The sequence below is a fragment of the Cupressus sempervirens genome, chromosome 1 (assembly GCF_028749045.1).
Source record: "Cupressus sempervirens isolate cs-2001-9-10 chromosome 1, ASM2874904v1, whole genome shotgun sequence".
Taxonomy (NCBI): Eukaryota; Viridiplantae; Streptophyta; class Pinopsida; order Cupressales; family Cupressaceae; genus Cupressus; species Cupressus sempervirens.
In genome coordinates, this window is record NC_143118.1 from 429,891,716 (window position 1) to 429,906,034 (window position 14,319).

A 14,319-nucleotide genomic window follows, 5' to 3' on the forward strand; every position below is an offset into this window, starting at 1 on the left:
TCATCCCAAGACAAATGATTAGACAAAAAGAGTAAACCAAGTATTAGAAGATCTTTTGAGAGTATACTGTATGAATCGACAATACCAATGGGAAACATATTTACCCTTGGTGGAATTTGCATATAACAATTCCTATTAGTCCACCATTAAAATGGCTCCCTTTGAGGCTCTATATAGCTGCAAATGTGGAACTCTTGTGAGTTGGAATCACTTAGAAGACAAAATTATTGTTGGACCTAAAATGCTTAAGGAAATGGAATAACAGATAATCTAGATTCGTCAAAGATTGAAGGAAGCTAATGACAGACAAAAAAGCTATATAGGTACAAAAAGAACACCTAGAGAATTCTCAGTGGGAGAAAAAGTACTATTAAGGGTGAAACCTTAGAAGAGTACCATCAAGTTTGGTAAGAATGCCAAGTTAGCCCCAAGGTATGTGGGACCCTTTGAGATATTGGAAGTTGTAAACCCAGTAGCTTACATAATTGCTTTACCACCAACCTTTGCCAGGATGCATGACGTCTTCCATGTGTCATACCTTAAGAAATACATTACCCATCATGATCATATAATTGATTGGAAACTATTACAGGTGCGAGAACCAAGGGTGGTAGAAATAGAACCACTCAGAATACTCGAAGTGCGTAAGCTACGTTTACAAAATCGAGAGGTGACATAATGCAAGGTCCAGTGGGATCAATATGCAGAGGATAATGCCACTTGGGAGGATTATCACGAAAATTTTCAAAAATCCCTCATCTTTTCTCTAAGGTTGGAATTTGAACATTTCCTCTCTTTTCTTAAATTAAAACTGATTAAGTATTGTTAAGGTTTTTGTTGTGATATTCATCGGGGACAATGAAAAATTTAAGGGGGAGTGTATGTTACATCCTAAAATTTTGACCTAATTTTAAACTTGTTCATAACTGTTGGATTTAATGGATTATTCTTTCATGATCATGTGAGTTAGGTAGTTATTTATATACGCTGTATTAACTGTTAATGAAGATGGTCGTTAACCATTAATTGTTATTAGATGATTAGCAATTGTTTGATTTAAAATTATGACTAATAATTTAAGGTCTTTTAAAATGTTTATATGAAATTATTATAGAATTGTTATTATGGTGAAAGTGTTTTCATGGGTGATTGCAGGAGAAGATGAAGAGGGGGGAAGCATTGCTAAATGGGATCATTGGAATGGGATGTTCGCTTAGTTCAATCATCAAGATCGGTAGGTATGACCTTAAACTTCCTTGGAAAGGACGCAACGACTTGAACACAGGATACATTTATGGGACCCGCATGAGCTATTGAGAAAATAATCTAGCAAAACATAAAATAATCTAATTAAAATATAAAACATACCTCAAGAGATTTTATTTGATCTTTTATCATATTATTATATTATATATTTATATACGTACATATAAATAAAAAAATGTAATGGCACCATTATATTATAATAACTTAATAAAATGATGTCACCCCATTGATATACTTACATGAACGTAAGTAAATATATATTATAATAATAGTTGAAATTATAATCTTTTCAACTTTCTTCAAACCTTTTATTTTTCTCTCCCTCTCTTTTCTTTCAACCGATTTAAACTCTTGAAAATTCGAATTGGCATATACTTTATAACCAGCGGAAGCCAAGAAGGCACAACTCTTCATTTTAACTTAAGCCATCTTTAGAAGACGGAGGTCCTATATATCAACTCGATTGTCTCACTGTGGGAGGTACTATTTCAACAATAATCTCTGCTATAACCCAATTGCCTTGCTGCGTTAGGTACTTTTCCATAATAACCTTTGTTATAACCCGACTCTTCCTCATTCCTCATATAAGTTCCATACTCTTAGCTTGGGTTTCCATTACCATCGAACCTTTGACAAACTCAGAACCTCTGCAGATTAAGTATTGACATTTTGTGCATGCTGCCGTATGTATTTTCTTTGAAGTCGAAGCTGCCATTATAATCTGAGAGTTCGATTGAAGAAGGACAGATATCTAGTGTCCAACAAAGCTCAGGCAACTCCATATAATATACCAGGTCATGTGAATGATCAATCTTTCCATGTTGCTAAATTTATTTCCTTCACAATTAGTTAAGCTTTCCAATTTCCATAACAATAGAATTGCAAGCTATATTCAATCTTGAATAATCATAGGAAAACCTTGTTATGGTTCGTAGTAAAGTACCAAATCTTGGAATCATAAAGTATTAAACCAATGGAAGCTAAAATATAGAGAGTTTCTGTAAGTTTTAAATCAGAGAAATGTGAAATGCTGGAAGCAATCATTTGCCATTAATTGATAGAGCCGATTGCTCTAAGAATCGGGATCATCAGGACTCACTGACTATATAGCCATGGAAAAGGTGAAGAGGTGAGATGAAATCCTGCAAGGATAAAGAGAATAAAGAATTAGATTTGATATTATATAATAAAATAAATCAATCTACTTAATAGCTCATGCTCATCATTGTAATGAAACTCGTTGTCAAGTCGAGCAGTGGTGATCGGGTCATTGAGCCCATCGGGAATCCTTGGCAAAGGTATTTTATAGGCATGTTTGCCATCTAATGATCACTTGATATCAGTAACGGCAATTATGTAAGCATGTCTGTTTCATAACTGAGTGGGCATTCAAAACACCGGGATGCTCAGGTGGTTGGATTAAAGAACATCCCAAGCCCGATCCTGAGGTAGGGAGGGCCATTCTAATTTAATAGAATGTGAGGGGATAAGTATGGTTTGAGGTTGGGAGGTTAAGCCTATGTCAATGCTTCTCCTCTCACCAAAGCCGAGGCTTGCACAACCAGCTAAAGATCCTTCGATGATACTTGTATGTTCCACTCCTTCTTTCTTGATAAGCATTTACTTGTATGAAGAAAGGATAGTTAATCTAGATAATTCAGTTGATCATGAATATAGTTATGTTTGGTTGATTGTTAATGTAGTTATTTCAGTTGATCATGAATATAGTTATGTTTCGTTAATCATTAATCTAGTTATTTTAGTTGAACATGAATACAGTTATCTTCAGTTGATTGTTAACCTAGTTATTTCAGTTGATCATAAATGCAGTTATTTTTAGTTGATCGTTGATCTAGCTATATCAGTTGATCATGAATACAATTATTTTCAGTTAATCGTTAAAATAGTTATTATCAGATGAACATTGATAAGGTTATTTCAGTTGATTGTTAAAAGTAGTTAATGTCATGTGAAAAGAAATCAGTTGTATATTTATGAATGAAGAAAATTCTTGTTTAAACTATCTTTGCTTTTGTTATGAAAAATTGTCTGTTATACCTACCTCGGGTTAGACTTGAGGCACTATAGTCCTGCCATTTGAGCATTCCGGTGTTTAGAGTGTCGGCTAAGCAACAAACAAGGCTGAGGAATTCCTCCATCTACCTTCCCTCTGTTAGCTAGCACTCCTAACCTTTAGTGATCAATTGTGGCGAGCATGCTTCTCATCTACCTTGGCCAAGGATTTAGATGGGCAATGAACAACCCGATCACCACCACCCAACTTGACAACTGAATATACTTTGGACAATCATGAGCTGACTTGCAATAAACAATTTCCTTTTTTTAGATGTTCATGCTCTTTGGTTACCAATTCTTAGTTTATTCTTGCAGGGGTACCTCTCCTCTTCACCCATTTACACTTGACCCTGCTGGTCTTGGGTGCATCCTGGGAGACATGCCGATATCTATGTACTCTTTATGAATAAGAATTTATGAATACAAATCTGATTCTTATCTCAACTGGTATATGGATAATATCACTATATAAGTTAGATATATCCTTTGTGAAATATGAAGAAATATTCTTATACCAACATTCAGTATTAAGCATTGTACACGTAATTGATCAACTAATATAATGGAGTCACTTCGGTTTTGACTCTGTGGGGCTGTACTAGCACCTGACATGTATGGAAAAAGAATAATTACATAAAATGGAAAATAGAGGTGATGTTCTATTAGAGTTCTTAATACTCTTGAGCCTTAGTATCGACTACAATACTTATTCAAGATCGTGGATGCATTTAACATAATGTTCCATCATTCCATCTAAAATTTATCTGAGAGAATGTATGTAAGAAATGTACATATGAAATAAGAAATAAGACTGGTCGAATGATTTCATGGCTTGAGATTGTAACATCGGATTTAATGTTGTGGTTTGGCAACATGGCTCTAGCACGGAAATACTATTAAGTGTGGCTGATACTGTAATTGAGGTATTGTAATATGGTCCTCCAAGTAATGCTGTTCTTAGAAAGGAAGTGTAATGGAAAGAGAAGGAGTTTTGGTTCAGAGCAATCACATGAGGAAAAGAAATGATTTTTGAATGCTTGATTCTAGTTGCGAGGAGAGTAAGTAATGTGTCCAGTGGCTTCATCAGTTACAAGAAGGAATCTCGATCAAAGCCAAAAATCTATTACAAGAAACTTCTCATAACTTTCAAATTTTAAAAGAAAATAAAACCAATATGAAGGTGACAAGCGCTCATCGATATGGAGCCAAATTTAAGATAAAAATTATACTTTCTCATGATTTATATATCTAATATATTATATATATATTGTCATCATGCTACTAGATTTTTACCTATATTTGTACATACATATACATATATCTATATGTGTGTGTAATTTTGAGAGTACATATAATTCCTCTCTATTATTATATTCTCTCTAGGTATGCATGCATATATGTATATATACATGTAAGTGCAAATTATAGATATTAATAGAATATCATGGTGACATTATATATATATATATATATATATATATATATATATATATATATATATATATATATATATATATATATATATATATATATATATATATATATATATATATATATATATATATATATATATATATATATATACACACAATTGTTGATCATTTCATAAAAGAGAGGTAATAGTTCTTCTCATGATATTAAATATTTAATGTTTTCTTTTGTTTTAATTTCTCTTGTTTTAAGAACTGACCAAGTTGCTCATGACTGTCCAAGGTGTACTCTATTGCCCAGCCGTTAAATCCTTCACCAAGGTAGTTAGAACCCATACTTGATGGTTTGACAATGGACTAATTGGTGCCCCATTCCTTAAATCCCGTTTAGCAATGCTTCCCCCTTTCGTCTGCTCCTACAACCAAAAAAGCATATTTCCACAATAATAACATGTTCCTCCATTTAAATTGGAATATCAAGAAAACATAATAACTGATAACCGTTACAACGGCTAACCACCGCTAACATTTCTCTTAAAATATAAGCATTCATTTTTAGTCAACATAACAATAATCAACTAACAATTCATTTTCACATTAATCAATTTGGTTAATCATAACTTCCATTTCACAGGATCATGATATCTAAGATTTTTTTTTAACTAACCATTAGAACGACTATAAGATTATTTTAAAAGATAAAAAATTTGGGATATAACATACCCTCCTTGTGTTTCATTGTCCCCGATGAACTTTACAAAAAGGAAAACAAAATTCTACTTAAATAAACAAACCATACCTTTTTTAATGCTCTGGTCTTGGAGAAGAGATGGTGAAATTTCTGGAAGATCTCATCATAATCTTCCTAGGTGGCATTTTCCTTAGTATACTCGTCCCACTGAACCTTGCATTGGTTTATGTCTCGATTTCGTTAGTGGAGCTTACACATCTCGAGTATTTTGAGCAGCTCTATTTCCACCACCATTGGGTCTCGTACCTACAAAAAATTCCAATTAGTTACATGCTCATGATGGGTGATATACTTCTTAAGATATGATACATGGAATACATCATGCATCCTGGCAAGGGCTGGAGGTAGTGCGATCCTGTAGGTCACCAAGTTTATAACTTCTAACATCTCAAAGGGTCCCACGTATCTTGGGGCTAGTTTGACATTCTTTCTGAACTTTATAGTACTCTTTTGTGGTTTTACCTTTAATAAAATCTTTTCTCCCATTTAGAATTCTCTAGGTATTCTTTTAGCATCTGCATAACTTTTTTGTCTTTCATTTGCCTGCTTCACTATGACAGATTTAAACTACTTGTTTTTCCATCTCTTATAGCATTTCTGGCCCAATGATAATACTGTCCTCAATTCGGTTCCAACTTATAGGAGTTCTGCATTTACGACCATACAGGGCCTCAAAGGGTGCCATCTTGATAGTGGATTGATAAGAGTTATTATAAGCAAATTCTACTAAGGGAAGATACATTTCCCACTGGTATTGTTGATCCATACAATACACTCTTAAGAGGTCTTCCAAAATCTGATTTACTCTCTCCGTTTGACCATTGATTTCTAGATGGTAAGCAGAACTAATATTTAACTTGGTTCCCAAAGCTGAAAATAGAGTTTGCCAAATCCCGGATGTTATACTAGCATCCCTGCCGGATATAATCTTTTTTGGAACTCCATGAAGTTTGAAAATTTCTCGAACAAACTTGTGAGCAATCTCAGGTGCTCCATTTGTTAAGTTACCTGAAGTGAGCCACTTTGGTTAATCTGTCGACCACTACTAAGATGTTATTGTGTTTGTTCCTGGTCATGGGTAACCCTTGAATGAAATCCATGGTAATTATTTGCCACTTCCATTCGGGAACCTCTTTTGGGTGTAGTAGGCCTGTTGGGTAACGGTGCTCTGCCTTGATTCTCTGACACTCGAGGCATCCAACTACGTAGTCCATTATTTCTCTTTTCATTCCCTTCCAAAAATACAAGGGTTTTATACTTGCCATCATCTTGGTCCACCCTAGGATGTCTAGAATAGGGAGCTGTGTGGAATTCTTCTAAATTCATCCTTCGGACTTCCAAAAGCTTGGGTATGTACATCCTACCTCTGTATCTCAACAATCCATTATTTTCTAATTGATACTCTCCATACCTGGGATCTTCAGTGTCTCTGTGAAGTGCTTGGCTGACCTCACTATAGAAATCATCTCTGGTTAGGTCTTGCAATACTTGCTCCCTAAGCCCGACATTTATGGCTACCATAGTTGACACATGGCTTCTCCAGCTTAAAGCATTTGCTACCTTGTTTGTAAATGATTTTTAGGATCCCTAATAGAGGTATAAAGAAGATTCAAATATTTTCTGATTGTATTACTAATGCTCTGAATATGATATGTTGTGGATAATTTAATATAACTAAATCTGATTCTATATATTTCAGAACTTCCTTGTAATGGCTCAGTGACTGTAAAATATTTCAGATAATACTAAGCATGTGACTACGTTTTCTCTCTTCAGCGATTCATTATATGTACTAAAGGTCAGAGTCATGTCTACATAGAGACATGACTATGTGGCTTATAGCCACGTAGGGTCATGACCCTACGTGGACACAACCCTTAACATGCCACTTCTAATTACAATATGCTGCCGATAGTATCAAATTAATATAGATGCCTGATAATATCAAAAGGTTTGATTTATTATCTTTGTTATATATATATATATATATATATATGATTTATATCAGAAATATATAATGAAGATTATATATATATATATATATATATATATAAATGATTTATATCAGAAATATATAATGAAGATTATATATATAGAGAGAGAGATACGAGTGCTTTTCCAATTACATATATATAATATGAACTTCACTTCTACTGAAGCTACTTTTAACACTTCCTCTTAGGGAGGGAGAAGTGAGTCATCAAGTTTTCTCATATTCTCTTGATATGTGCACAGGTATCAACTTCATTGATACCTATCATGAGAATATGTTATCTGATTTCCGGCACTCCGGGACAGCAACTTAATGTAGTCTATTAGATAACAAAAATCACAATGTCATGAACTCTATCATGACAATTATTATGATCTCCGACACTCGAGGACGAAAACATAATGAAGTCTGATCATAACACATTCGTTATCATGACTTCTGGTTCTCTAGAACAACAATATAAGTTTCTCATGATAACAGGTCTACCATTTATAAGATCGTCACCTTACAATGGTTACCTTCTGTTTATATATATCAATGAAAGATCGTCACCTTTCATGACATACCACATGTAATGTAATATCCCTTGCCCAAACTAACTGATTTTAGCTCAAGGAATATTATCAAACACTTGTATGCTACCTTCCTCTTTTCTGATTTTTTTTGTGTTTCATATTGTTTGAATGATGCTAAGAAATTTAGAATGTTCGCAAATGATATTACAATACCTCTTACAATTAACTAATATGTAAGTGTAGTTCTTTTTGGTATTTTCAATTCATATACATGGAAACTAGATATGGAATGCATACCTACGGTCAACTGAAATTTTGACAAGCAATTGGCATATAAGTACTATGCTGATCATATACGCTATTAGATGGACATTTTGTCAAACAAATGGTATGCAACATATATCTCGTTTATTGAATTCATTTCCATGTACAATGTTGCTATGAATTTACCAAGACAAATGGGCTTACAATAATGACTACATCAATGCCAAATCTAATTCTGAGTTATCACTTATAAACAAAATTATATGCCTAAGTTTACAATGCTAACTACTCACAATTGCAAGAGGAACTTGATAATAGTGATGCCCAAGAATGGAGATGAAAGTTGCAATCGGAATCAAGCATAAATACTGTAGCGCGGGTGCTGTAGTGTGGGATTGTTCACGCATACTATAGCAACAAGGAAAAAAATGATTACTAATGGATGCCAAAAATGAATCTTCAAATCTGCCACTCGATAGTCCAACAATATTCTTCAAACCCTTCGGTTATTCCTCAACTTAAGCACAAATAGAACTCCAAAATGAAGCTCTCCCGAATGCCAAATTCAGTGGATATTTCACCACCTCAAATGGTTGCAATATTGAAGAATTGATGCTCTCCAATGGCTAACTGAAATTAGAAACCCTTAGTTTCTTCTCCCAAGTTCATATCAAATGCAATTGACAATAATCAGATGCCTAGCAATGAAGCTTTTGCCTCTATTTATTCTTTTCCCTCACCCTTCTAGAAGGAAATAAAATATTATTTAATTGCACTCTCTAGAAACTTCCCCCTTATCAATACAATAATTAATCGTCCTTCTAGAAAATGCACTCTCTAGAAGCTTCCCACTTTCCAATACAATAATTAGGTGTGCTTCTAAAAAAAATAAATTAAATATAAAGTCACCTTTAGATTTATTTATTTTTTGACTTTAATTTTTTTTATTTTATTTCTCCTCTTAGCCTTCGGAGAATGAAAGGCTAAGAACTCCATTGAGGGCCTAAAAGATGGGGGACATTACAGTCCGCCCTCCCTAAAATTGTTTGTCCTCAAGCAACTTCAACTCTGGGTGCTACAAAATCTCCTCATTCTCCCATGTTGCATCCTCTACTGGCAAGTCCTTCCATTTCACTAGATACTCCCTTATAGTACTCCGCCTCAAGTTCCTTTCCTGAAATCAATAATAGCCTTTGGCACCAATACCAATTTTCCCTCATCATCCAAGGGTGGAAGCACTATAGAAGGAACAATATGGTGTCCTAACGCCTTTTTGAGACGTGACACATGAAAGACATTATGGACTCTGCTCTTTGCTGGCAAATCCAACTTGTAAGCCACCTCCTCAACTCTCTTGATCACCCTAAAAGGCCCATAATAACGTGGCTTATGTTTCTCGGCTCCACTCTTTTTGAGAGTGGATTAGCAGTAAAGCTGCAGCATCAAATATACCATATCACCTACCTCAAAAGCCCGCTTAGTCCTCTTGTGATCAGCATATTGCTTCTGCTGATTCTGTGCCTTAGTGATATTCTCCTTAAGAGCCTTTACAATGTCCTGGCTCTCTTGTGATAAGTCTCCAGCACTGGGCACTCTACTATCTGATAGCAACAAATCCATGAAACTAGGTGCCTCATATCTATATAATGCCATGAATGGTGACATCTGGATAGACATGTGATAAGTGGAATTATAACAATATTCATATAGATATATCCACTTAACCCAAGCCTTCTGTTGCCTTGCTATGTAATTCTGGAGGTACCCCTCCACCCATTTGTGTATCTTTGTTTGACCATCTGTCTGGAGGTGGTAGCTAGTACTCGGAGTGAGCTCTGTCCTGCACAATCTGAACAATTTCTGCCAAAGATGAATCTTCAGATCTGCACTCGATAGTCCTTCAATATTCTTCAAACCCTTCGGTTATTCCTTAACTTAAGCACAAATAGAACTCCAGAATGAAGCTTTCCTGAATGCCGAATTCAGTGGATATTTCACCACCTCAAATGGTTGCAACACTGAAGAATTGACGCTCTCCAATAGCTAATTGAAATCAGAAACCCTTAGTTTCTTCTCCCAAGTTCATATCAAATGTAGTTGACAATAATTGGATGCCTAGTAATGAAGCTTTCGCCTTTATCTGTTCTTTTGCCTCGCCCTTCTAGAAGGAAATAAAATATTATTTAATTGCACTCTGTAGAAATTTCCCCCTTTCCAATACAATAATTAGTTTTGCTTCTAGAAAATGCACTCTCTAGAAGCTTCCCACTTTCCAATACAATAATTAGTTGCACTTCTAGAAAAATAAATTAAATATAAAGTCACCTTTAGATTTATTTTTTTGACTTTTAAGTTAATTTATTTCTCCTCTTAGCCTTCAGAGAATGAAAGGCTAAGAACTCCATTGAGGGCCTAAAAGAAGGAGGACATTACATGCAACTATAAGATAGTAACATTTTTCATCAAGAATTTATATGAATATACATATCTATTACAAAAACTAAGATTTGATTTCAGTGGTTACAATCATAGTTGAACCATCCCAAGTTTACCTTTGAAATACTCCAATTTAGGTTTTGATAGAGGTTTAGTGAGTATATCAGTTGTCTATTCATTTGTGCTTATGTATTCTAGCTTGGGTACATCTCAATCTACCTATTCTCTAATATAATGGTTAGGGATTTCAATATGCTTTGATCGATTGTGGAAAACTGGGTTTTTAGACAACTTGATGTTGCTTTGATTGTCGCAATGCATAAACATTGGCTTCAAGGGGTTCTCGAACAATCCAACTAGCAATTTTCTTAACCATACCACTTCTCTGGCTCCCATGGAAGAAGCTATGTATTCTGCCTCATTGGAACTTAAGGCGACTAATGATTGTTTTCTGCTAAACTAGGATATCATTGCTGAACCAAGATTGAAGCAACATCTTGTAGTACTTTTATGATCAGTAGGGCTGCCGGCCCAATTGGAATCAAAATATCCATGTAGTTGAATCTCAACTTGATCATACTTGAGACCTAGTCCAATTGTACCGCACAAGTATCGTAAGATGTGCTTGGCTGCCATGAGATGGATCTTCGTCGGTTCACACATGAATTGACTTAAGGCATTGGTTGCGTAACATATATCATGACAAGTGTTCACCAAGTACATCGGTGATCCAATAATTTGCTTGTTGTAAGTGGGATCAGTGGGTTCTGATTCAAATCTGTCATTCTTCAGTTTGTGTAGATTTGCTTTCATAGGAGTAGTTACAGGTTTGCAATCCATCATCCCAAACTTTGTCAGAATGTCAACAGTGTATTTTCCTTGATTTAGAAAGATTTAGTTCTTCTTTTGCCATACTTCTAGGCCTAGAAAGTAGTGAAGAAGTCCTAGATCTTTCATGTCAAATTCAACTGCCAGATCCTATTTGCATTTTGATATAAGATGTTCTTCACCTGTTATTAGTAAGTCATCAACATATAATACAAGAATAATCATATTACCATCAACTATTTTGAAATATATATTAGGATCAACCTCATTTTTGGAGTATCCTAATTTTGAAAGATAATTGTCTATTCTTTCGTACCATGCCTTGGGGGCTTGTTTAAGACCATATAGTGCTTTCTTCAATTTACATACATAAGAATTTTTGTCTTGGGTGACAAATCCTTCTTGTTGTTTGATGTGTACTTCTTCTTTAGTTACATCATTTAGAAATGCAGTTTTAACATCCATTTGGTGTATCTTCCACCCTTTGGATGCTGCAATGGCTATGATGGTTCTGATAGAAGTGTAACGAGCAATTGGAGCAAAGGTTTCTTCATAATATATTCCTTCCTTTAGTAGAAATCTGCGAGCTACAAATCTAGCTTTGTATTATTCAATACTACCATTGGGTGCATGCTTGATTTTGAATAACCATTTGGAGGAGACAACTGATTTATCTTTAGGTCTAGGTACAACATCCCATAGATTATTTTTTAGTATGAATTGATATTCTTCAATCATCGCATCTTTCCAAGGTTGACATGATGATGCTTCTTCAACACTTGCAGGCTAAGATAACGATGCATGGCATTTTGGCTAGGATACGGGTGTGGATGCGCGGATGTGTTTGGAAGCGGCATGGAGGTGGGCAGGATGCGTAGTTGCTGCCTATGGATGCTTGCGGGATGCTTGGGAAAGCATTCACAGAGCATCCGTCAAGCATCCGGGCGAATCCGTAGAGCATCTGGAATTTTTAGGCACCAAGTCACTCAAGTGACTCACTAAAGCATGTGTTAAAATGGTTTTTTAAAATTATATTTTATCTCCTTTTTGCCATACAACCCTAAAACGGCCTTAATATTTCATTTTGTATATTTCTTGCATTTCTTTGCATACTATATATATATATATATATACACACACACACACACACACACACACATATACATGGACGCACCAAAATGCATCCAAAATCCCCCCCCCAAAAAAATCCGCGCATCAGCATCAGAACCAGCATTGATAACTTACCGCTATACACTTTAATTTTTTACTTGACTTTGATCAACCAAGGAAATTGTGATTCAGCTGTTGCCCCTCACAATTTCTTATCAACGTGGAATTACAAATTGCAAGTGAAATGGGGGCTACATCCCATTCACCCAACTTGAGGGTTGACACCCTCGAACAAAAAACTTCTGCAAATTATTGTTTGCAGCTATCTGGTGATTTCATGCAGACTGGATTAAATTCACAATCATGCCAAAACCACTCAAAACAGTTTTAATTCCTCCAGCTGATGATTCAATCCACAATTTTGTCCTGTGACTGTGCCTTTGCCTCCAAACACTTGTAGTCGCATTGGAGTTAAGCTGCGAATTCTTCCCATGTGGACAGACTCACAACAGGTACTAATGTTTTCATGAAATATTTAAGCCTCCACCAAGAAATTAAATAATTTGACTTCACCCCAATTTTTGGAAGCCTTTAGTTAATTTTGGTTTTATTTTTGAATTTAGGAACTTCTCTATTTATTTTAATAATTTGAGACTTTTATTTTTAAAATTCACTACTTATAAGTTGCTCCTCTGGGATATGAGCCCCAAGTGCCCTTCTATTATAACTTATTCACTAAAGTGCATTTTATATTATTCACTTATTTAAAATACTTAATAAAGTGAATATAATTTTTACTTATAATAAATTTCTTAAAACCTCCATAGGAAATATTTAATCATTTCCTTATTAATTAATAAAATGTACTCCATAGCTCAAAATGGCCCCCTCAAGTTTCTGCAATCACTGCATGAACCCTCCGTTGAGTTCCCTAACACTGTTGGCCCATGGGAACTCGGTTATAGACCAACCTGCCACTCTTCTTTTGTCACCTAGAAAGGGGACACTACAATTTGTGTTGCATGTTAGTTTGGTGGATACCCAAACAATTGCACGTCACAATCAGTTTCTGAAAATGGGTTATTGCATGACAAATTTTTTTAGTTGCTTGACAACTTTTTCAGTTGCATTTCATATTTTTCAATTACATGTTAGCTTTTGTCATTTGCATGTCAATTTTTTTGTTGCATGTGGGCCAGATGGTAGGTATCAGAAGTAATAGTGCACGTGTTTGAATTAATTATATGAGCTCTGAGAAATTGGTTCATAGAATTGTTATGCTTGAAGTAGAGCAGAACAACAAGAACAGGCACAACCAGAAGAAGCAGAAGAAAAAGATTCTTTGAATATGGCAGAGCAAAGAAATAATGGCGGGTATGGTCAGCCTGACATACAGGATGTCTTGGCACATTTGGCTCAACAGCAGCAACAGATGATGCAGACTTTTATGAAGTCACAAGAGAAACTTTTTACTGCAATTGGTAATTTAAGGGTAAAACTACTGCCAAGTAATCAAGATCATGAAAGAAGTGAAGTTGGGTGAGAGAATCATGCTGGAGCACCCTCAAATGTTGTTAGGAAAACAAACACAAGGTCTGATAGACCACTTCAACCTACTTTGATACTAAAAAGAGAACAATCATCTGCAAG

General features: G+C 35.1%; 1 protein-coding gene across 1 annotated transcript in view; it reads left to right on the forward strand.

Moving 5' to 3' along the window:
• LOC149578112 (alpha-L-fucosidase 1-like) overlaps window positions 1-14,319 on the forward strand; it is a 49,535-nt gene that overhangs the window by 23,576 nt on the left and 11,640 nt on the right. The gene's annotated exons all lie outside the window — the stretch shown is intronic.